Raw genomic sequence first — 23,405 nt, forward strand, 5'->3', positions numbered from 1 at the left:
TTTTGCTATTACATCTCTCTCTAACCTAACCTGGAAAGATTGCACTTTTATGTATTTATGTGATTAGGTTGTACCCACCCCCAGATAGTCCAGGATAATCTCCACATCTCAAGGTCATTAACCTTAATCACACTTGCAAGGTCCCTTTTGCCATGTTGTCGTTGTTGTCATTAGGTGCTGTCAAGACAGTTCTGACTCACAGCGACCCTATGTATAACTGAACGAAATACACCCTGGCCCTGCACCATCCTCACAATTATTGCTATGCCAGAGCCCAATGTTGTAGCCACTGTGTCAACTCATCTCACTGAGAGTCATCCACTTTTTCACTGACCCTCTACTTTACCAAGCATGATATCCTACTCTGAGGACTAGTCCTTCATGATAACATGACCAAAGCAGGAGAGAGAAAGTCTGGCCATTCTCACTTCTAAGGAGCATTCCGGCAATACTTCTAAGAGAGATTTGTTTGTTCTTCTGGCAGTGGTATAGTACCTAAGGGATTTGACTGCTAACCAGAAGGTTGGTAGTTCAAACCCACCAGCCACTCCATGGAAGGAAAACTGGGCAATCTACTTCCGTAAAGTTTTACTGCCTCAGACACCCAAAAGGGGTTGCTATAGGTCAGAATCAACTCCATCGCAGTGAGTTTGGTTTGGTATTGGCAGTCCTGGTTTATTCAACATTCTTGTCAAAACTGTAATTCAAATGCATCATTCTTCTGCAATCTTCCTACTTATTGTCCAGCTTTCACATGCATATGAGGCTATTGAAAAGACAATGGCTTGGGTGAGGCACACCTTAGTCTTCAAAGTGACATCTCTGCTCTTCACTTTCAGCAAGCAAGGTTGTGTCATCTGCACATTGCAGGTTGTTAATGACTCTTCCTCCAATCCTGATACCTCATTCTTCTTCATATAGTCCAGTTTCTCAGATTATTTGCTCAGTGTACCAACTGAATAAGTATGGTGAAAGAATACAACCTCCAACCACACTTTTCCTGATATTAAACCATACAATATCCCCTTGTTCTGAATAGAGGACAGCCTCTTGGTCTATGTACAGGTTCCTCATGAGCACAATTAAGCATTCTGGAATAATCATTCTTCTCAATATTATCCATAATTTGTTATTATCCTCATAGTAGAATGCCTATGCATACTGAGGTAATCATCTTTTAAGTATTTGCTGCTTTCTGCCAAGATCCATCTGACATCAGCATTAATATCAATTGTTCCACATCCTCTTCTGAATCCAGCTCGAATTTCTGGCAGTTCTCTGTTGATGTATTGCTGCAACCATTTTTTAATTCTTCTTAGCATATTTTACTTGTGTGGGGTATTAATGATATTATTTTATAATTTCTGCATCCTGTTGGATCACCTTTCTTTGGAATGGGCACAAATATGGACCTCTTCCAATCAGTTGGCCAGGAGCTGTCTGCCAAATTTCTTGGCATAAATGAGTGAGCACTTCCAGCATTGTGTCAGTTTGTTGAAACATCTCAATTGGTATTCTGTCAATTCCTGGAGCCTTGTTTTTCACCAATTCCTTCAGTGAAGCTGATTTTTTTCTTTCAACATCGTTAATTCTTGATCATATGCTGTCTCCTGAAATGGTTGAAAAATGACTAATTCTTTTGGGTACAGTGACTCTGTGTATTCCTTCCATCTTCTTTTGATGCTTCCTGCATTGCTCCATATTTTGCCCACCGAATCAATATTGCAATTCAAGTCTTGAGTTTTTTCTCCAATTCTTTTAGCTTGAGAAATGGTGAGCATGCTTTTCTAAAGTTTTGACTTTCTAACTCCAGGTTTTTGCACATTTCTTTATAATACTTGGTCTTCTCACACTGCCCTTTGAAATCTGTTCAGCTCTTTTACTTCATCATTTCTTCCATTTGCTTTAGCTACTCAATATTTGAGAGCAAGTTTCAGAAACTTTTCTGACACACATTTTTGTCCGTTCTTTCTTTTTTCTAGTCTTTTTAATAAACTTTTGCTTTCTTTCACGTATAATGTCCTTCATGTCATCTCTCAACTCATCTGGTCTTTGGTTACTTGTGTTCTGTGAATCAAATCCATTTTTCAGATGGTCTCTAAATTCAAGCGGGATGCACTCAAGGTCATATTTTGGTTCTTGTGGACTTGTTTTAATTTTCTTAAGTTTTAACTTAAACTTGTGTATGAATGATTAATGGTCTGTTTCACAGTTGGCCCTTGGCCTTGCTCTGACCAATGATGCTGAGTTTCTCCATTGTTTCTTTGCATGGATATAGTCAATTTGATTTCTGTGTATTCCAACTAGTGAGGTCCATATTTATAGTCACATTTATGTTGCTGAAAAAACGTATTTGCAATGAATAAATCATTAATCTTGCAAAATTCTATCATGTGCTCTCTGGCATCATTTCTATCACCAAGGCCATATTTTCCAACTACTGATGCTTTTTCTTTGTTTCCAACTTTCCAATCACCAGTAATCATCAATATACTTTGATTGCATGTCTGGTCAATTTCAGACTGCTGAAGTTGGTAAAAATCTTCAATTTCTTCATCTTTGGCTTTAGTGGTTGGTGTGTAAATTTGAATATTAATTGTATTAACTGATCTTCCTTGTAGGGTATAGATATTATCCTATCACTGATAGCATTGTACTTCAGTATAGATCTTGAAATATTCTTTTGGATGATGACCGTGGTGCCATCCTTCTTCAGTTTGTCATTCCTGGAAAAATAGACCATATGATTGCGCAATACCAACACATTTCAGTTCACTAATGCCTAGAATAACAATCTTTATCTATTCCATTTCATTTTTGACAACTTCCAATTTTCCTACATTCATACTTTATATGTTCCATGTTCTGATTATTAACAGATGTTTGCAGCTGCTTCTTCTCATTTTGAGTCATACCACATAAGCAAACGAAGGTCCCAAATGCCTTTATCCATCTACATCTTTTAAGGTTGACTCTACTTTGAGAAGGCAGCTCTTCTCCAGTTTTATTTTGAGTACCTTCCAATATGAGGGGCCCATCTTCCAACACTATATCAAACAATGGTTTATAAGGTTTTCAGTGGCTAATTTTTTCATAAGTGAATTACCATGTCTTTTCCTTAGTTTGTCTTAGTCTATAAGTTCTGCTGAAACCTGTCCACCATGGGTGACTCTGCTGGTATTTGAAATACCAGTGGCATAGCTTCCAGCATCAAAGCAACACTTAAGCCGCCATATGACAAAAAACTGACAGATGAGTGGTGGTGACAATATTTAACACTTAAAAAGAAAATTGTATGCAAATTTAGTGTATTTCATAAATGCTGTCAAGAAACAAAGAAGCAATTTGAAGACTGTCTATATTTCTCAGATAAATGTAATTTTGAGCCAGATTCTGAAGGAGAAGAGGTTCATGGATTTCTAAGAGGGAACAATTCAGATAAGAAAATGGAATGTGCAGAGACACAAAGAAAGTAAGCAGAATGCAGGGAGGTAGTAATAGATTAATGTGGTTGAAGCAGAATTTCCCTCCTGAAATTCTGAAGAGCTATAAAAACAGATATAGGTAATTATGTGGGCATAGCACAGAAAAATGTCAATATACAATTAAATAGAAAATTAAGCCTATCAGGAAAATAGATCTGACATCACAGATTCACATTGACTACAATAACCAACTTCTTCCCCAATGGAGCCACAGCAAAAATGTAAAGCAGAAAGAAGGTATTTATTAACTACTTTGACAGAAAAAAGGGAATGGTAGTGGAGAAGACAGGGAGTTGAGCCCCAGCTCATTCTCCACTGGATGTTTTAAAATGAGCTCTCTAGGGTTAGAAACAATCACTTAATAGATTAACACAGCTATCATCCCCTGAAAAGCAAAAACCAAACTCATTGTCATTGAGTCTACTCTGACTCATAGTTACCCCCATCGGGTTTCTGAGGCTACAAATCTTTATGGAAGTAAATTGCCCCATCTTCCTTCCACAGAGCAACTGGTGAGTTTGAACTGCTGGCCTTCTGGTTAGCAGCCAAATGCCTTACCCACTATGCCACCAGAGTTCCTTTCCCTGAAAAAGGACAACCTATTTTGAAAATAGTCCACATAATATCATAAAAATGTTCTAATGTTGGGCTAAATTCACCTTTCTGCCTTTAAGCCAATTTGAGTGAAAAGCTCAACCTATGTTCTATTTTGGGTGCTTGGAAGGAAGGTTGGGCAATCTACTTCCGTAGTGATATTGCCTGGGAAACCCAAGGAGGGGTCGCTCTGAGTCGGAGCCCACTTGATGGCAATGCGTTTGTGCATTAGGTGACAATGGAGTCACCGACAGTAACTGTCAGTGGTGATTCAGTGCTAGACTTCTCACTTTCTACACAGGAGACCCAGGTTTGATTCCTGGCCAATGTGCCTCAAGTACAGCCACCACCTGTCTGTTAGCGGAGGCCTGTGTGTTGCTATGATGCTGAAAAGGTTTCAGTGGAGCTTCCGGAGTAAGACAAACTAGGAAGAAAGGCCAGGCAACCTACTTCCAAAACATCAACCTATGATCCTGTTGTGCATGGGGTCACTTTGTGGCAGGGGTGACCCAACAAGAGCTAACAACATGTGGCCATGACCACTACCTGGAAAACTTGAGTCAGTCCAGATCTTGTGGCTATACCACAGAGCACCCTAAGACCTACCCAGTCAACCATAAGGTCCTGCTGCCTCTTACTCTTCATTACTGCTTACCTCCTTATTCCCATGACTAGCTGATATCTGGCCTCATCTCTCTTTGCCTGAACACTGAGGCAGATTCCTTCTGGAATCATACAGCTGCTAGAGTGAACTTCCTTAAAAAACCATCTGACCAGATCATTGCCATGCTTAAAACATTCTCCGTGGGCCTTACATGGGGTTGTCGCATTTGGATAGGACCCATGAGTTGTGATGAGGTGGTGGATCCACTAACATTTGTTATTGATAATAAAGTTCCAGAGATTCCAACAACCAGCTTTACTCAGTCTTGTGTCTAGAATCAGAACTCCTGGGTGGCACAAATGGTTAAACGGTCAACTACTAACTGAAAGGTTGATGGTTCAAACCCACTCAGAAGTGCCTCAGAAAAAAGTCCTGGTGATCTGCTTCCAAAAGGTCACAGCCTTGAAAACCCTATGGAGCAGTTCTACTCTGTACATGCAGGGCCACTATGGTTGCAATTGACATGATGGCAAGTGTCTTTTCTGGTTAGTAGATGGAATGCCTCCCTCCATCCCTAGCCACCAGCTCTGCTGCTTGGCAAACTCCTGCTCATTCTACACATACTCATTAAGATTCTCTCCTGTGAATTCACATCCCTGATTCCCCCAGCAGGCTCACATTCTCCTGATACCTTGATGCACTCTGCACAGAATTCCATGTAAAAATCATCTTGATTTGTTGCAATAGTTTATACAACCATCTCCCACTCCACCGTAAACTCATTGAGGATGGAGAACATGTCTTAATTATATTTACATCTCCAGTAAATAGCAGTTTCTGGTACATTTTAGGCATACCAAAAAAAAAAAAAAAACCTCACTGATTCGTGAGTCGTAGTGAGCCCCATTGGGTTTCCAAGGTTATAAATCTTTATGGAAGCAGACCACCTCCTCTTCCTTTCTTGGAGTGGCTGGTGGGTTCAAACCACGAACCTTTTGGTTAGCCACCAAATGCCTTATCCACTACACCACTGAAGCTCCTTTTTCAGGCATAACAAAAACCAAACCCAACCCACTGCCATGAAGTCAATTCAGATTCATAGCAACCCCCATTGGGTTTCTAAGATTGTAAATCTTTACAGAAGTAGATTGCCCCATCTTCTTCCCATGGAGCAGCTGGTAGGTTTGAACTGCTGACCTTCTGGTTAGCAGCCAAATACCTTGCCCATTATGCCATACAGTGAACATTAATGGATGAATTAACAAACTAGTGCTACCACTCCTGCTGGGTACAGAGACTCCCCAGAGCAGCCAATTTTTTTCTTTTTTCCTTTTCTATCCCAGCTATATGTGGCAGCAGGGAAAATCCTTCTCCTGTAATAATTTCTTATAACACTGTTCCAGGAAATCACACACCTTGATAGTAAAAGCTGAAGGGTTTTCTTTGTTCTCTTATAAAATTAAAGAATTTGATTATCGACAAACAGAAGATACTAGATTCAGTAGAGGAGAAAATGGCCTAGCATTTCTTTCTATGTTCTTGTCACTAATTAGAGATGAGCAATTTGAAAAATTAGTATCCATAAAAATTGACCACAAATGAATAAGGATAATGAGTTGAATCACAAAAATTCCATGCTATTTATTTCCCCACACACACTCAGTACATTTATCCTAAATGGAAAAGTACAAATATTGGGATAAAAACATTTGAACGACAGAAACAAGAAACACCAAATGTAAATCCTGCCTAAAGGGCAGAATTTAATTCTGTACTAAGCTACTGTATGTGGGATTAAGGGGCATGGTAAACCAGACATTTGGAACAAGTAATTACTACCACGCCACATATCTCTATCACATATTTGTCTCACATATAGTTTACACAACAAGCCCACAGAGGGAAAAATAAAACATTGTTTAAAACAAATTATTCAGGCTCACTTTTTTTCTTCATCAAATATTATTTATTCCAACAGTTTTGGGCTGTGTAGCAGTGAGATATTTTCTGTTATATATAAACCAATAAATAATATCTCTGTTATTCTTGGCTATGTCCTTCCAGCCAATATTAGGCATCTAAATGGGAAGGTGCACATTCCTGTAGCTGGTTTATATAACACTTGCAGAGTAGAATGCATGTGCAAAGGAACACTTCCCTTTATTCCTTAATTTATTGATTCAGCAAACATTTATGAGACATCTTCTATGTGCCCAAAGTTGTGCTAGGCTCTCAGGATACCAGTGAACAAGATAGGGTCCTTGCCTTTGATGAGCTTACAGTCTGGTAGGAGAGACTATTAAACCAACAATTAGAACGCAGGATGATAAGAGTTGTGATAGGGGAGGCACAGGAAGTTATAGGAGCACCATCATTTGTGCAGGATAGTCAGGGACAGCTTCCAGGAGGAAGTGCCATCTAAGTTGCAACTTAATGATCTGGTGGGTACAAGCAATTGAAATGAGGACAGGGAAGTGGAAAATTCAAAGCTAAAGGAACAGCTAAGAGAGATCAGAGTGTGAGGGAGCGAGTGGGGGCAGATGAAGGAGGGGGATGCTTAGTGACAGTGCAACACAGACATTTACCAAGATAAGTGTGCCTGAGTCTCTAAGAAAACATTTTCTGTGTTCACTAACTGAACAATTGAGATCTTTGTTTGGTGCAAATGGTTAAGTGCTTAGCTACTAACCAAAAGTGGTGGTTCACTAGTATCTTGTTCCCTGGTATCCTGAGAGCCTAGCACAACTCTGGGCACGTAGAAGATGTCTCATAAATGTATGTTGAAACAATAAATTAAGGAATAAAGGGAAATGTTCCTTTGCACATGCATTCTACCCTGAAAGTGTTATATAAACCAGCTACAGGGATGTGCACCTTTCCGTTTAGATGCCTAATATTGGCTGGAAGGACATAGCCAAGAATAATAGAGATATGCACCTAGAAGCACCAGAAGAAGGGCCTGGCAATTTACTTTCTCAAGATCAGTCAGTGAAAACCCTGTGGAACACAGTTCTACTCAGACACATATGGGGTTGCCATGGATCAGAAATGACTTGATAGCAATTGGTTTCTGATGAACCAAACAACAGCTTTTGCAACACTAGCTCCCTTTCTGTCTGGGCTACCTACAAGAAAAAGGTCAGCTGAGTACTTAAGGACATTTAAGGCAAACATCTCAGCTAGACTGATTCTGGCATTTCCTCTGCTTTTAGCATTTTGTACCAAGAAGGAAGAAATGTGCCATCAAACCATAACTCATTAGCAATTCCAGCACCACTCTGGCTACAATGCAGTATTTGTCAGGAGCCTGACCTGGGGTGAGGGACTTAAGCCCACTGTGTCTCAGTTCCCTCATCTTTAAAACAGAACGTTCTGACAGATAAAAAAGTGAGAGTGTGTAAAATGCTCAGAACAGAGTGTGGTACAAAGCAAATACCCAATAAATATTAAAACCAGTTGCCTTTGTCGATTTCAACTCATGAACACCCCATGTGCGTCCAAGCAGAACTGTGCTCCATAGGGTTTTCAATGGCTGATTTTTCAGAAGATTGCCAGGCTTTTCTTCCAAGGACTCAAATCTCCAGACATTTGGTTTGCACCCAAACATGTTAACCATTTGTACCACCCCAAGCACCACTGTCTTTGAGTTGATTCTAACTCACAGCAACTCTAAAGGACATAGTCAAACTGCCCGGTAGGATTTCCAAAGTTGTAAATCTTCATGGACACAGACTGCTATCTCTTTCTCCTGCAGAGCAATTGGTGGGTTCTAACCACCAACCTTCGGTTAGCAGCCGAGAGCTTAACCATTGTGCCACCAAACCTCCTTGTGCACCAACCAGAGATTCCCTTATTGACTTACTTCTTCATTTGAGAAGAGCCAATGAAGCTAGTTGGCCAGTTACTGAAATAACGAGCACATCATTTACAGATACTGGGCTCAGGAGTGAAGCCGTTGCTACTGTTATTTACTGTCTTTGGCTCTAACAGGGTATGTTGAAGACAGCGATGACCTGTGGAAGCTTTTCAAAAGAGTTACAGTGGACTTTTTTGTTTGTATCCATTTACTGAACATTCCTTATGCCCACGTTTACTGAGTGCCTCCTGAATGTCAGGTATGAAGACAAGAAGGTACCTGAGAGAGATCGACAATTTATTAGTCATTAGTACACTTTTACCAAGTATTTAGAAAACGTAAGTTGCTGCTCAGGATATGATGCATCAGACCCTGCAGGAGCTTATGGTCTAGTGGGTGAGATAAGTTATGCAGAAATAAAAAACAAGGCAGAAGGTGATACATGCTACAAAGAGGCAGAGACGATAATAATGAACACGTATTAAACACCTCCTTCACACCAGGGTCTGTGCTAAGTACCTTAAAAAAAAAAAAAGCAGGATTAATTAGGCAATTCAGTTTATTTGAATGACTTTCTTCCCCCACTTTGCCTATTTGATTCAATCAATCAACACAATAATTTTCAGCAGATGAGCTCTGGTGGCGTAGTGCCTAAGGCATTTGACTGCTAACCAGAAGGTTGGTGATTCAAGCCCACCAGCCACTCTATGGAAGGAAGACTGGATAATCTACTCCCGTAAAGATTTACCACCTCAGAAACCCAAAGTGGGCCGCTATGAGTCAGAATCGACTTGATGGCAGTGAGGTTGGTTTTTTTGTTGTTTCATACCAGGGTCTGTGTTAAGTGCCTTATATGGATTATATCAAGAGGCTATGGGAATTGAGAGGATGAAGAGATGGTTCCTGGCTAGGATGACCAAGAAAAACTTTGTGGGGATGGAGGCATTATAAAAGGAATTTAAAAAAACACTTTACTTCTGGAGCATTTTGCTAAACCCTGGTTTTATAACAGAATGGGTTAATGACTTTTTCCAAAGATGCTTGGTGCAAGGCTATTCTAAAGGAAATACCCATGTGCTCATAAAATGGGATTGTTGATACTGCAACTTTCACCTGACTACAAAATAGAACTATACCAAGCTGAGCAAGATTCCAAATGCCACTAAAACTAACAACTTCTCATGACAGCATCAGACCTGATAGCCATCTTGCAATTCCAATTCCATTTCTTCCTGAAGCCTCCTTCCCCATGATCTGCTGGGAATCCTGTCTTGGGTACTCGGAATCCTGTTCCCAATTATTGGTTGTGTAATTTATTGATAAAGCAAAGCCAAATATGAGTAAGAAGGAAAGGCTAATTAGAAACGAAGCACTCGATGTCCTAACAATAAAAATTCCAAGGGGGTTTCATCTAGACAAGTTTCAGAAACAGAAAATCAACAATGCATAGTTAGAGGGCTCTGTCACCAGAGAAATCATCTCAGTACTCAATTCGCCAGAAAATGGATTAAACAGATGGAGGGAAGTTATCAGTGGCAGAGAATGGGCACCTGAAGAGAAATAGGATCATTCAGGGCCAAAATGACTCTGGCACATACGAGAGAATATCTATTTGTGTCCTGAAATAAATATTATAGAAAATCTACAGTAGGTATGAAAAGGAATATAAAATCAGACATCAAGAGTGAACATAACAGACTATGGGCTAACACAAACATGCTGGAGTCATGGTTTTACTGGAGTAGTGAGCCAATTTAGTTAAATAGTTTATTTGAATGACTTTTCCCCCCTTTGCTTATTTGATTGAATCAATCAACACAATAACTTTCAGCAGTGTGGATGAAGCTGAATTCTGATACCTTATTCTGAAATAGAAACAGACAGAAAATATAAAGAGAAGTCACTTCAACAGTTTATGTATCTACATATTTTTCTTTGCCTTATTCGAACATGTTTCTAATACATTCATGGTCTACGTTTAGTTCAGCTGATAGGACATGTGCTTTGCCTTACAGGAGACACCGCAAAGACTCAGTACATTTGAAAGTGACGATTATAGGAATGAAGACACAATTTTGTCAGTGTGTTGCTAGATGATTCTAAGTTGTTTACATCAACATTTCCTAATTATTGCATTATACTACAAAAAGAATGGTATTAATGCACGTATACCCATACACACCACACTTGCAAGCACTAAGAGACAATAGACTGATCAGGAGCTCTTACATTCTGCAAGAAACAGAGAACTGGAGACAAGGGGAACACGTGGCTTCGAAGTGATGGCGTAACAAGTTGCTATTTATATCACATCTTCTATCCTCTGACATGAACTAAGGGTCATTCTCTGCCAGAGAATAATTTTAGGGAATGAGTTTCCTGGTGAGCTCACAGCTTAACACCGCTTGTATCACCATCTTGAGTCAGCAGTGGATAATGCTGTACAGAATAAACTAATTTTAGTCATCTGTGGGATCCTTGTAAACACTCCATAGTGACTCTTTTAAAAGTCAGTGTGAGAACTTGCTATCTCTGCTTCATTTCCTGATCTGAATAATCCGCCAGGGGTACTTCTTAAGTGATGACATTTTATAGGACTTGCTTAGGTGAGCTTCTCGGTTTCATTTGAAAATTCTGCCACAGATTCCAAAGCCAAAAGGCCTTTCTGGTTAAATGAGCCCAGAAAAATGGCTAACAGATATAAGAGTGAGGGACATGGAAATGCAAATGCCATATACATGCTAGGAAAAAAGGCACTGCCCACCCTACTCTCATTTTGGCAACACTTGCAGTGAGCTCCAGCCCACAATTGCATGGAGGGAGAGAAGAGAAGAAAAGGCTTATGCCTGAAGCTCCTGGTTTTCTTGCTATCAATCATACTGTACACTTGAGGTGTAAAATGATCTCTCAATTTCTTAAACATCTCTGCATTCTGAGACACATATCTGGGCTCTGAGTTATATTTAATTTCATGCTGAATATAGATGGCTGCTGTCTAATCAACTCCAAGTCACGGTGATTATGTACAATAGAGCAAAATATTGTCTGGTCCTACGTCATTCTCCCGATCCATTGCTGGCATGTTCAAGTCCATTGTTGAGGCGACTGTGCCAATCTATCTCACCAAGAGTCTCCTGCCCTCACTGACCCTCTACTTCACCCATCATGAGCTCTTCCTTTAGCAATTGATCCCTCCTGATGGCAAGATGAAAGCAAGTGAATTGAGCAATTCATCCATAAGGTTTCCATTGGCTAATTTTTGGAAGTAGATCACCAAGCCTTTCTTCCTAGTGTGTCTTAGCCTGGAAGCTCTGCTGAAACCCGTCCACCGCGGGTGACCTTGCTGGTAGTACTTGAAATACTGATGGCCTAGCTTCCAGTATCACATAGCTACATACAAGCCACCACAGATGGGTGGTGGATGTTAAATATAGAGTACCTCTAATTTGGTCAGCATCTCAGGGGTCCCTGAGAAAGAATAGGACTTTTTTTTTCTTTTTTAACAACAATAAAAAAGCAAAGAATAGGGCTTGATGACAAACTCCATTGGTCAGAAGTGCCCAAACACTTTTAATATCAATTTGCTTTAATCTAAAAGGAGAATCAGGAAGTCTATGGTTGGAAAAAATGGTTAAGCATTACTAACTGAAAGGTTGCAGGTTCCAACCGACCCAGGAGTGCCTTGAAGTAAAGGCCTGGCAATCTGGTTTTGGAAGGTCACAGCCATGAAAACCCTGTGGAGTAACTGGTATGAACAAAAGTGCTGTAACAAATGAGAGCAGCTGTGTTCCAATAAAAAGATAATGAGAGACTTTCCCATGAAGTGTTCAAGAAACAAAGTGAGGAGAGAAGGAGGGAGGGAGAGGAAAGAGGCAGAATGGGAAATATTAATAGGGAAAAAGAAGGAAATAGTGTATCCTCTAATTATTTTTATAAGAAAGGCAACTAATAAGAGTTCCAGCATAGAATTTCTATTTCTTGAATTCTTTAAAAATAATTTTGAGACTTTGGAGTTTGAGGCGCAAGACCGTGCTATAGGAAATTTCATTTAAATGCCTCTTTCCAAAGAAAACATACATCATACCAAGATATACAATCTATGTGTAGCTTCACTGTGTTGTTGGAAACTTGGCCCCATGAACTGATTCCTCTTCCCCGAGAATCCTAGTGTCCTCATCTACCCCTCTGAAAGCGAGTTTGATGGACTTCTATTTAGTAAAGCAAGTCTTTTCAGAGCAGAGGAGAGGCAGCTGCCATCTGGTCCGGTTGCTAATGAAAGGCGTGTGCATCGGTGGTTTCTCTGAACGATGCAGTCAGTGTTCCTGTAGGATCCTAAGAAACCAACCTTTTGAGGAACGTTGTGTTAAGGAATGTGTGGAATGTTTTCAGCCCTGAGAGTTTCCAAGAGGCCTATAGGGTCCATGATGAAGAGGGGGCAAGGCAGTATCACAGTGTTCAGCAAGACTAGCTCAGATCAGAGAGAGATCGGGGAAGAAATCATTAAGTTGAGGGATGGGATTGTCTCTTCTCAACCATTAAACGCAGTTTTCAGAATTTCTTCCTGGCTTCACACAGACCATTTACTATAGTCCCAGGTTGATGAGAGAGTAGGTGCTAAATAGGATATAAAGTTCAAACTACAAAGCAGCAACTATCTGCAATTCTTTCATACAAGCTTTTCATTTGGAATTTATGAATGAGTGAACCTTGTTGAAAATGTTGAAATATCAGCATAACTGCATCTTTCATTTTACATTATTAACAAATGTTATTCATGGAATCAGGAAAGTCTATTTCTAATTATATTTTAAAAGTTTTAAGTATATTTAAAAGATTAAAATATTTATATTTATAGATAAACCAAACCAAACTCACGGACATCGATATTTATAGATAGGCATCTATAAATATAGGTACGCATATAAAGGAATATATTTTACCTGAATGCCTCTTTTGTTTATTAGAACTACACATTTGTTAAGGCTGAAGACATTGTCTTAATAAAGTTTTTCAGCATTTAAAATTATGATTATTGTGTATCATGATCTTTGATCTTTTTTTTTTTTTTTTTTACTTTTACTTTTTATATTGAATAATAGCATAGTGCCTAAGGCACTTGACTGCTAACCAGAAAGCTGGTGGTTCAAACCCACCAGCCACTCCTCGGAAGGAAGATGGGGCAATCTACTTCTGTAGTGATACTGCCTCGGAAACCCAAGGAGGGGTCGCTATGAGTCGGATCCAACTTGACGGCACATAACAACAACAACAATCTTCATCTTAGGATTTCTCAGACCTGTTGCCTGCAATTCACAGTGAGAATATTCTGTATTTTGAGTCAGCGTATTCATATGAACATATTCATATGCTATTCATATACACATATAAGTATGTATGAATGTATATAGATATAAGAAACCTGAAATAAAATGTTGTGAAATAAATCTACTGTTCCCAAGTGTGATACACCTTGGTATTTTGTGTTCATTATTTTATTTATATAAAATACTGATCATGATCCATTTTATTAATTTCTGTACCCACTGATGGCACATGATCTGGAGCTTGGAAACATTCTAGTACTTGACCTTTTAAATAATTTCACAATTATTTTAAAGAAGGTAAAATATTACCATGCAATGATTGATTAAAATAATTCAGGAAAATAAAATAATGTTAATAAAAGGACTCTGTACCTTTGACTTAAGCTAGCTATGATCATTATTGCCATGCTATTATATTTTGGAGAATATTAACTTTTTAAAATAGCATTTTGTCAAAACCTTTCAAACTTAAAAATTAGGCTACCCCTTTCTATAGGCTCCCCATACCTTTATATTAAGTTTTTAAGAAAAGCAAGTTATATTTAACAGAATAAAAAATGAAGAGTAAATATCTGGGTGTTCAATCAAAAAGTGGGCAAAGGATTTTCAATAGACATTTCACCATAGAAGATATACAAATGACCAACCAGCACACGAAAAGATACTCAGTGTCATTAGTCATTTCTGTTGTTGTGTGCCAGAGTCAATTCCAACTCATAGCAACCACATAGGACAGAGTAAAATTGCCCCATAGGGTTCTGAATGCTGTAATTTTCACAGAAGCAGACTGCCACAGCTGGTTGGTTCCATCCAAACTGCCTCCTTTAACCACTGCGCCTCATTAGCATTCAAAAAAAAAAAAAAAAAAAAACCACCAAACTTACTGCCTGGAGTCAGTTCTGACTCACAATGACCCCTCCTTGGGCTACAGAGGGAGCTCTAGTAGCATAGTGCCTAAGGCACTTGACTGCTAATCAGAAGGCTGACGATTCAAACCCATCAGCCACTCCTCGGAAGGAAGGTTGGGCAATCTACTTCTGTAGTGATACTGCCTGGGAAACCCAAGGAGGGGTCGCTATGAGTTGGTGTGACTTGACAGCACATAACAACAACAACAACAACTCTACGGAAGTAGATTGCCCAGTCTTCCTTTCAGGGAGTGTCTGGTGGTTTTGAACCACCATCCTTCTGGTTAGCAGTCAAATGCTTCAGTATTCTCACTGCTGTCGAGTTGGATCCAACTCATAGCGACCCCTCCTTGGGTTTCCAAGGCAGTATCACTACTGAAGTAGATTGCCCAAACTTCCTTCTAAGGAGCGGCTGGTGGGTTTGACCAAAACCACAATGAGATACTACTTCACTCCATAAGGATGGCTAAGATCAAAACAAAACAAAACAGAAAACAACAAATGTTGAGGATGTGGAGAATTTTGAAACATGAGAGAGTAGGCAAAGAGTAATGCAAAACGGTACAGCTGCTGTGGAAAACAGTTTGATGGTTCTTCAAAAAGTTAAACATAGAACCACTATATGGCTCAGCAATTCTACTCCTGGGTATATACCCAAAAGTCCTGACAGCAGAGACACAAACAGACACACGTACACCCGTGTTCGTTGTAGCACTATTCATAATAGCCAAAAGGCGAAAGCAACGTAAATGTCCATCAACAAATGAATGGATAAACAAAATGTGGTATATACAGCCACTCCTCAGAAGGAAGGTTGGACAATCTACTTCTGCAGTGATACTGCCTCGGCAACCCAAGGAGGGGTCGCTATGAGTCGAGGCCGACTCGACAGCACACAACAACAGCAACATACATACAATAGACTATTACTCAACCATAAAGAGAAACGAAGTTCTGATACACGTTTCAACATAGATGAACCTTGAAAACTATGCTGAATGAAGTAAGTCAATCACAAAAGGACAAATATATGATCTCACTTAAATGAAATACCTAGAATAGGCAGATATACAGACACCAAAGTTTATTAGTGATTACCAGGGGCAGGAGAAAGTGAGGAAGGGAGCATCAGTGTTCAGGAAGCATTGAGTTTCTCTTTTTAGTAATGGAAATTTGGCAATGAAAATTGGTGATGGCCACAAACATGATTAATGTAATTGGTGTCACCAAATTGTACACATGAAAAATGTTGAATCAGCAAATGTTGTGTTATATAAAATTTTACAACAATTAAAAAGAAAACCAAAATATCTCGGTGTTTTTGTACCAGACATCCATGAGCTCACTTTAGAATTACTGTGTAAGGAAGTTGGTCATATGCACCATGAGGATAAATGCAGAATCAGACTCTGAGTACTGGATGGGTTCCTTAAATTGATATGTAAATTTAACTTTTGAAGATAGAATCAGATATGAATTGCCAATAAAAAGGTAAGCATTTAAAGAAACTTTGTGGTCACTTCATCTGTGAAATTGAAGACTTTCTTTAGCATGAATAATGATTCTTCTGCTCATCAACAAAATTGACTGAGCTGGTCAGAACCCAGTGAGCTGAAGACATGGAGAAAACCATTTTTGAAGTAGACTGTGTATTCTACTTTAACATATCTAATTTATAAGTTTAGTTTTGTTTTTTCCTGTCTATTGAACTGAATTAAAGTGGAGCCCTACCTGTACTTTTTCTTGATACTGCCTATAGAATTTACAAATTTGTGTTGAGAGATACATATTTCAAAACCCCAAATACCACATTGTGGATTCCTAGGGCAGCAAGATAGATAGATTTCTTATGAGAGTGACCCTTTGAGAAACTCCTTCCCAGACTTGAGCTTTGCTCAGTGGCAGACAGGGCAGAAAACACCATATGAACTTCTTCCCCACCCAGAGCAGGAAATTCTGACTACACATCTCTTGGGAGCCCCTTGCACCACGACCCCCATGTAGACTTCTTCACATGACCTCCCCTGATTCATTCACTTTGTAGACTCTAAGTTGTAGAGGAAAGGCAGAGTGTCTATCCCATCCACCACTGCATCCCAAACTTGGCACAGTGAACTTGACACACAGAAGGCACTCATAAAATGTATTGAGGAGAGTGATAGATGCGTGAACAAATGTTAAGTTAATCGCCCACTTTAACTTGTAGCCCTCTTCAAGAGTCAGCTTTCTAGAGTGCTACCCCTACTACAACCAGCAAGGAGCTCACTCCAGGGCCCTCCAGCCAGTATCTTATTACAGCTCTGTAGGAGGAGCCCTGGGAGTCTTAGAAGGGGGGTGGGGGGTGGAAACTGTCCACCAGGCACCTGAAAATCCAGAAGCAGCGGAACTGGTGTCACCCAGGGTCTGAAAGAAAAATCCAGATATCTTTTTTTTTTTTTGCTTATCTTTTTCCAAATCTTTTGCAGCGAGTATTTCACCACTAATGTGACAGGGAGGCAGGTAATATTTTACAGGAAAATTGCCATGGAAAGCATTGTCTGAGGTATATCATTGGTTTTCCTTAAATATTTGTTAATGAAGGTACAAAATAGGAGAATACAGTTTCTACATACGAATTGTCTACCTTCAGGTATTATTAGTAAGAATACCTGAACCAGGTGAATTCCAATGGTATTTGCAGCACAGTGCCTAAGGCATTTGACTGTTAACCAGAATGTTGGCAGTTCAAACACACCAGCCCCTCCCTGGAAGGAAGATGGGGCAATCTGCTTCTGTAAAGATTCACTGCCTCAAAAACCCGGTGAGGGTTGCTATGAATCAGAATTGGTTTTTTGTTATCTTAAGTGTTAGATTGAGCCATATGAAACTGTCACGTTAGTAGGTCAAAAATGGTTGAATAACTGCAATTTCATATAGTTCAACCTATTACAGGTTTAAATGTGCTACCTCATGTGATTCAGCATCACTAGAAACAAGTCAAGAGTGAATCCTGCTGATAATAAGAAAGTCTGAATAATAAATCAGGTCATGAGCAGCCTTTTGGGAAAACTAAGGACCAAAGTGGCCATCTAGGATGCACAATTGCCTCAGGTCAATTCTCAGAGTGTATTTTTAGGCACTCAAGTTCTATGGGATGTTTTATATGGAAGAGAGTGAAGGATTGGTTTGCGGAATGCTGCAAACAATATCCCTTTCCTAGAGTTTCAGAATGTGTGTTAAAGTATTGCATCAGCATATCAAAGAATCTGAATGGTTCTACAATAAAGAAGTCATTTAACCATGTTTAAACCAGGACCTTGCAATTTATTTGACTAGGGAAACCTGACTTGAAAGTATATCTTATATACTAGTTAAGGAGCTCTACCCACAGGCTTTTTGGTTAGCCAGCCAAATGCTTTATGTACTGCACCACCAAACCAAAAAAACAAACATACTGCTGTTGAGTCAGACCTGACTCATAGCGACCCCTAGTGATACCGCCTCAGAAACCCAAGAAGGGGTCACTACGAGTCAGGTCTGACTTGACGGCAGTGTGTTTGGTTTTTTGGTTTGGTGGTGCAGTACGTAAAGCATTTGGCTGCTAACCAGAAGGTCTGTGGTTCAAACCCACCAGCCATAGGAAGAAGATGAGGCAATCTACTTCCATAAAGATTTACAGCCTTGGAAACCCAATGGGGGTCGCTATGAGTCAGAATTGACTTGATGACAATGGTGTGTATAACCAGTTACCATCATGTTGACTCTGACTTATGGGGACTCCCTGTGTATCAGAGTAGAACTGTGCTCCATAGGGTTTTCAATGGCTGACATTTTGGAAGTATATCAATCAGGCCTTTCTTCCGGCATGCCTCTGAGTGGACTCCAACCTCCAACCTCCAACCTTCAACCTTTTTGCCAGCAAGTGAGCTCATTAACCATTTGCACTACCCAGGCACTCCTATTTGAAGGTAATGCTAATTATCAGTTAATAGCTTATAGTTCTGGTAGTGTAGTGCCTAAGGCACCTGACTGCTAACCAGAAGGCTGGCGGTTCAAACCCACCAGCCACTCTTCAGAAGGAAGGTTGGGCAATCTACTTCTGTAGTGATATTGCCTTGAAAACCCTATGAGTCAGGTCTGACTTGAAGGTACATAACAACAGCAACAACAGTTTACAGGTTGGTATTGGTAGGACTGACTTCTGCCCCTTGATCCAGGTGCCTCTAGCCTCCTAATCATCCATACCTTAGGCCCAAATCTACCACATATTTAACCCCTTGAGACACAGAGGCCCCTGACAGAGTCCATTTTAACTCCTTTCTGTTCCTTAACAATGGGAAAAGGACAAAAGCTCAGAATACTTCACATGCCAATACACAAGTTTCATTCTACCAATTCTATATTCAGTTTATGCATGTCCATATAATGCTGTCCACCTGGTGTGTATGCATTTTGATGAATAATATTAGTAGGGATTTGGGAGGATACCTGCCATTTATGCCTTTCATGTTCAATATCTCTCACTGACATTACATTTCTCACAGTGAGCAAGGAAAGTAGGTTATTTTGCAGCCATTTCACAGAAAATCTTTAATGCCTGAAAGATGTTGAGTTTGTGGCCCACAGAGTCCATAGGTGGGATTGAATGACACCAATTCCTATGCTATCCCTCCACATTAATAAGAGCTTAAATTTACACAATACTTAGTATAAACAAGGCACCAAATTTTAAGTCATTTAATCCTTATAATAAATCAAGGTAGGTACTAATACTATGCCTATTTTACAACTGGGGAAACAGAAGTTGAAAAAGTTTACCAAGCTGTCTAAAGTCACACAGACTGAACAATGTAAGGCTGGTATTCAGCCAGGTTTAACAAAGAAATTTTCAAACTAGGAAAGATTTACTGGAAGATAATGCCTATTATTAAGGAGACTTTGTGGCGCAATAGTTAAGCACTTGGGTGCTAATCAAAAGGTCAGTGGTTTGAACCACCCAGCACCTATTTGGGAGAAAGACCTAATGATCTGCTCCCTTAAAGATTATGGCCCTATGGGCAGTTCTACTTTGTCATATAGGGTCACTATGAGTTGAAATTGATTTGATAGCACATAACAACAACAATGTCTATTATTACAGTTACTTTGGGAGAACATGCTTTGGAAATCTCAAGACCAACTTTCTTCCCTTGACCTCTCCCAGTCCAGAGTCTATGCCCTTTATCACCTTCCTTAAAGACCCCACAGTCTCCACTTGCTGTTTGTGTCTCTAATCTCATCTCTCTGCCTTCAAAGACTAGATCCAATAAGTATCCGTCTGTGGCCTCTGTAGGGTTACGAAGCTATGAATTACAGTGTGAACATTAAATCCTTCTACGAAGATCTTGTAAAAGAACTGAAGTCAACATAAGTCACCTTCAATTATTACCACTGTTGGGATGGATAAAATCTAACATTTATTGGGTATTTATTATGGGCCAGGCACTCTGCCCAGTGTGTTACAAAGATTATCTTATTTCACAACAACCTTATGAGATAGGTACTAGTGCTATTCTTATCTTACAGAAGCAACAGCTAAGGCATTGGAAGTTTTATTTAGTAACTTTCCCAAGACCACACAGCTATCTAGAAGGTGGTGGCGCCAGGAAGTGGAGCGAGAACCAGGTTTTAAATGGTTCCAGCCACTTTAGAAGCTAACCCTGAGGTGCACAGAGCAAATTCAAACATGAGCCCCCAGGTTCTAACAAAGTGATCGTTTGGTTTTTGCAAGTCCCACATTAAAAGATACACGGCATTTACCAAATGGTTACCCTTGGGGAACCTTCAAAATCTGTCAGCTGGAAATAAGATTCCAGAGAGGGAAACCCTAAAACCTTTAATTGCTACAAAATGATATGTTCGCTTGGCAGGTCTGGCTCATCTTAAAAGAAAGCTTTTTTGGAAGGTATAACTGTATACTATGCCATTAAAGAAACATGATTCAAGTTCTTATTTATAAAATCATAGTTGTCATTTCTAAGTTTGCTGAAGGCTTTGCTTCGCAAACTCTTACTAAGCTAGAGAAAACTAGTACTATACACACTAGGTTCATTCTGCACTTTTCTCCCCTTCAGCAATAACCTCATGAGGTTTTTAGTATTTTTGGTTACAGAAAGCACAAAAGATTGTTTTTCTGCATATAGACACTAGAGGAAAGGTCACTTTATATTGTAAAATAGTAGTTTGTTTTATATGTTGAGTTGCTCACAATATAAGGCTTTAAGAGAGAATTAAGACATTAAGAAAGTATTGAAAAATCTAGAGTAACTGGAGCGAAGTAGTTTATTGTTGTCTTAAAAACAATGTTTGCATCAGTTAGATATACTCCCTAGAGTGATCAATTATGGGAGAACAGAAGAGCAGTGTTTGCACAGAGAGATAGCTGGGGGGCAGGGAGCAGGAGTGCATGGGAGGGAAGGATACCGGTTTTAAAAAAGAAAAACAATACTGCATGCAGGTGGATTTTCAAGGAGGTAAAAGGGATGAAAATGATCACTTATTCAGGCATAGGAAGAAAGGTCTGGTTATCTACTTCTATAAATTAGCCAGTGACAGAACATTGATTCTCTTGCTTTGGACACATCATTCGGGGGATCAATTGCTACATGAGAATATCATATTTGGTAAAATTAGCGGGTCAATGAGGGCATGGAAGATTCTTCAGTAAAACAGATTTGCACCATAGCTGCAAAGATGGACACAAACATGCTGGTGATTGTGAGAATGACCCCGGATTGGTCAATGTTTTGTTCAGTTGTACCTAAGGTCAAATCAGTGTTGATTTGATGGCAGCTAACAGACCTTGACTGCTCACCAGAAGGCTGGCGGTTCAAACCCACCAGCTACTCCTCGGAAGGAAGGTTGGGCAATCCTACTTCCGTAGTGATACTGCCTCCGAAACCCAAGGAGGGGTCGCTATGAGTCGGGGCCGACTCAATGGCAAATAACAACAACAACAGCACCACCAATGAGGCATAGAGACAGCATTGAGAATTTGCACCTAAAGAAAATCTTTAAATCAAAAAACCATAGAATAAATAATCCTGGCAGGTGTGGGATTAAAAATAAAGGCTCAGAGTCTCACAGCCTGCGTTCACTCATTAGCTGGTAAAGTTCAGCAAAATACATCTCCTCCCTGTACTTGGTTCCTTCTTATTTAAATAAGTTGCTAAGAAGATTTTACTGCCTTGTAAGGTTTCTTGCTGTGAAAATTAAAAGAAATAACATGTAAAAAGCACTTAGGACAATGTTTGGTAAAGGCTCCATAAATGTTAGCTATCGGAAGCAGAAAATCTCATTAACATAGCAGCACACAAGAATGAGCATGGAGAAGGTAAATTAAGCAAATATCAATTATGAAGGTAAGCTAAATCAAAAAGAGGACAATCACAGCTTTACTGCAGCAGTATACATGATTGAATTGACACATTGTAGGTGATTGGGAAGTACTCAATGAATGAATGAATGAATCAGCAAATGAATTAATGAATGGAGTTAGGAAGAAAAATCTGCTCTTAGAAGTTTACTTAACTCTTTGCCTTCTGCATAGTTCTTGATCGGATCCGCCTCATAGTGACTCCTCCTTGGGTTTCCGAGGTGGTATCACTACAGAAGTAGATTGCCCAATCTTCCTTCCCAGAAGTGGCTGGTGGGTTTGAACCACCAGCCTCTGGTTAGCAGTCAGATGCCTTAGGCACTATGCCACCAAAGCTCCTAAGAGAGAAGTTATCCACCATAATTTAGAACAGTCTTTCTGTTCTTCATCCAGCATCTCAGTGCAGTGCAGTAAATTTTTAACTTGCCCCAAAGCTGTTCTAAAACATACACAAAGATACAAGAACCTAATCTTTAAAAAAAAACCTCTAACTTTAAATAACCCCCACATTACAACAGGAAAAAAGATGTTCAAAGATGAATTTGTATTTAACACACTCTATGTCTGTCTAAATGGTCTGATTTGAAACACATGAAAATCATGTAACTTTTTTTTTGCAAAAAGATAACTACAAAAGGAAAGAGAATGTGTTGGTGAGGGAGTAGGACGGGGAAGCCAGGGATATTGCTTGTTTTCCTGCCACTGAAAGAGAGGTATCATTATTTTATGTTCCTTCCATTCAGTTTAGTACCTTCAGAAATTACTTTCGGCTTCTTTCCAATTCTGAACCATGAGCAAAATCACAAACACACTTGACAACAATATGTTCCTCTTGCGTAAATGTCTCTTCTAGGCCACATACATAATTAAAATCCTGTTGACTCAGGGATAATGTCTCAGAACTGAATGTCCAAACTCTGTAACTTGCTTCCTTTTCTAACCAGCCAGCACAGCTGCCAAGAGCTTCTGGGCTCTCTGCCTTTTTATTCCACGCATAATTATTATACATCATATAGCATATATTTGATTTACCAAATCCTGCCAGAAAAGTTTCATGTGACTATTTATTTGAACTCTGTTGTGTACACATGTGATCAAAAACACAGTGTACCAAAGCAAATAATAATAATAATAAAAAAAGATGTGGGGTGGGAGTGAATAAGCTTAGCAATTCTTTTTTTTTCCCAAGGAAATGTGATGACAGTCTCAAGGCAAAGTGTATATATATATATATATACACA

This window comes from Orycteropus afer, unplaced genomic scaffold (assembly GCF_000298275.1).
Source record: "Orycteropus afer afer isolate SDZICR_OR568_19922 unplaced genomic scaffold, OryAfe1.0 scaffold00152, whole genome shotgun sequence".
In the NCBI taxonomy this organism is placed as follows: Eukaryota; Metazoa; Chordata; class Mammalia; order Tubulidentata; family Orycteropodidae; genus Orycteropus; species Orycteropus afer.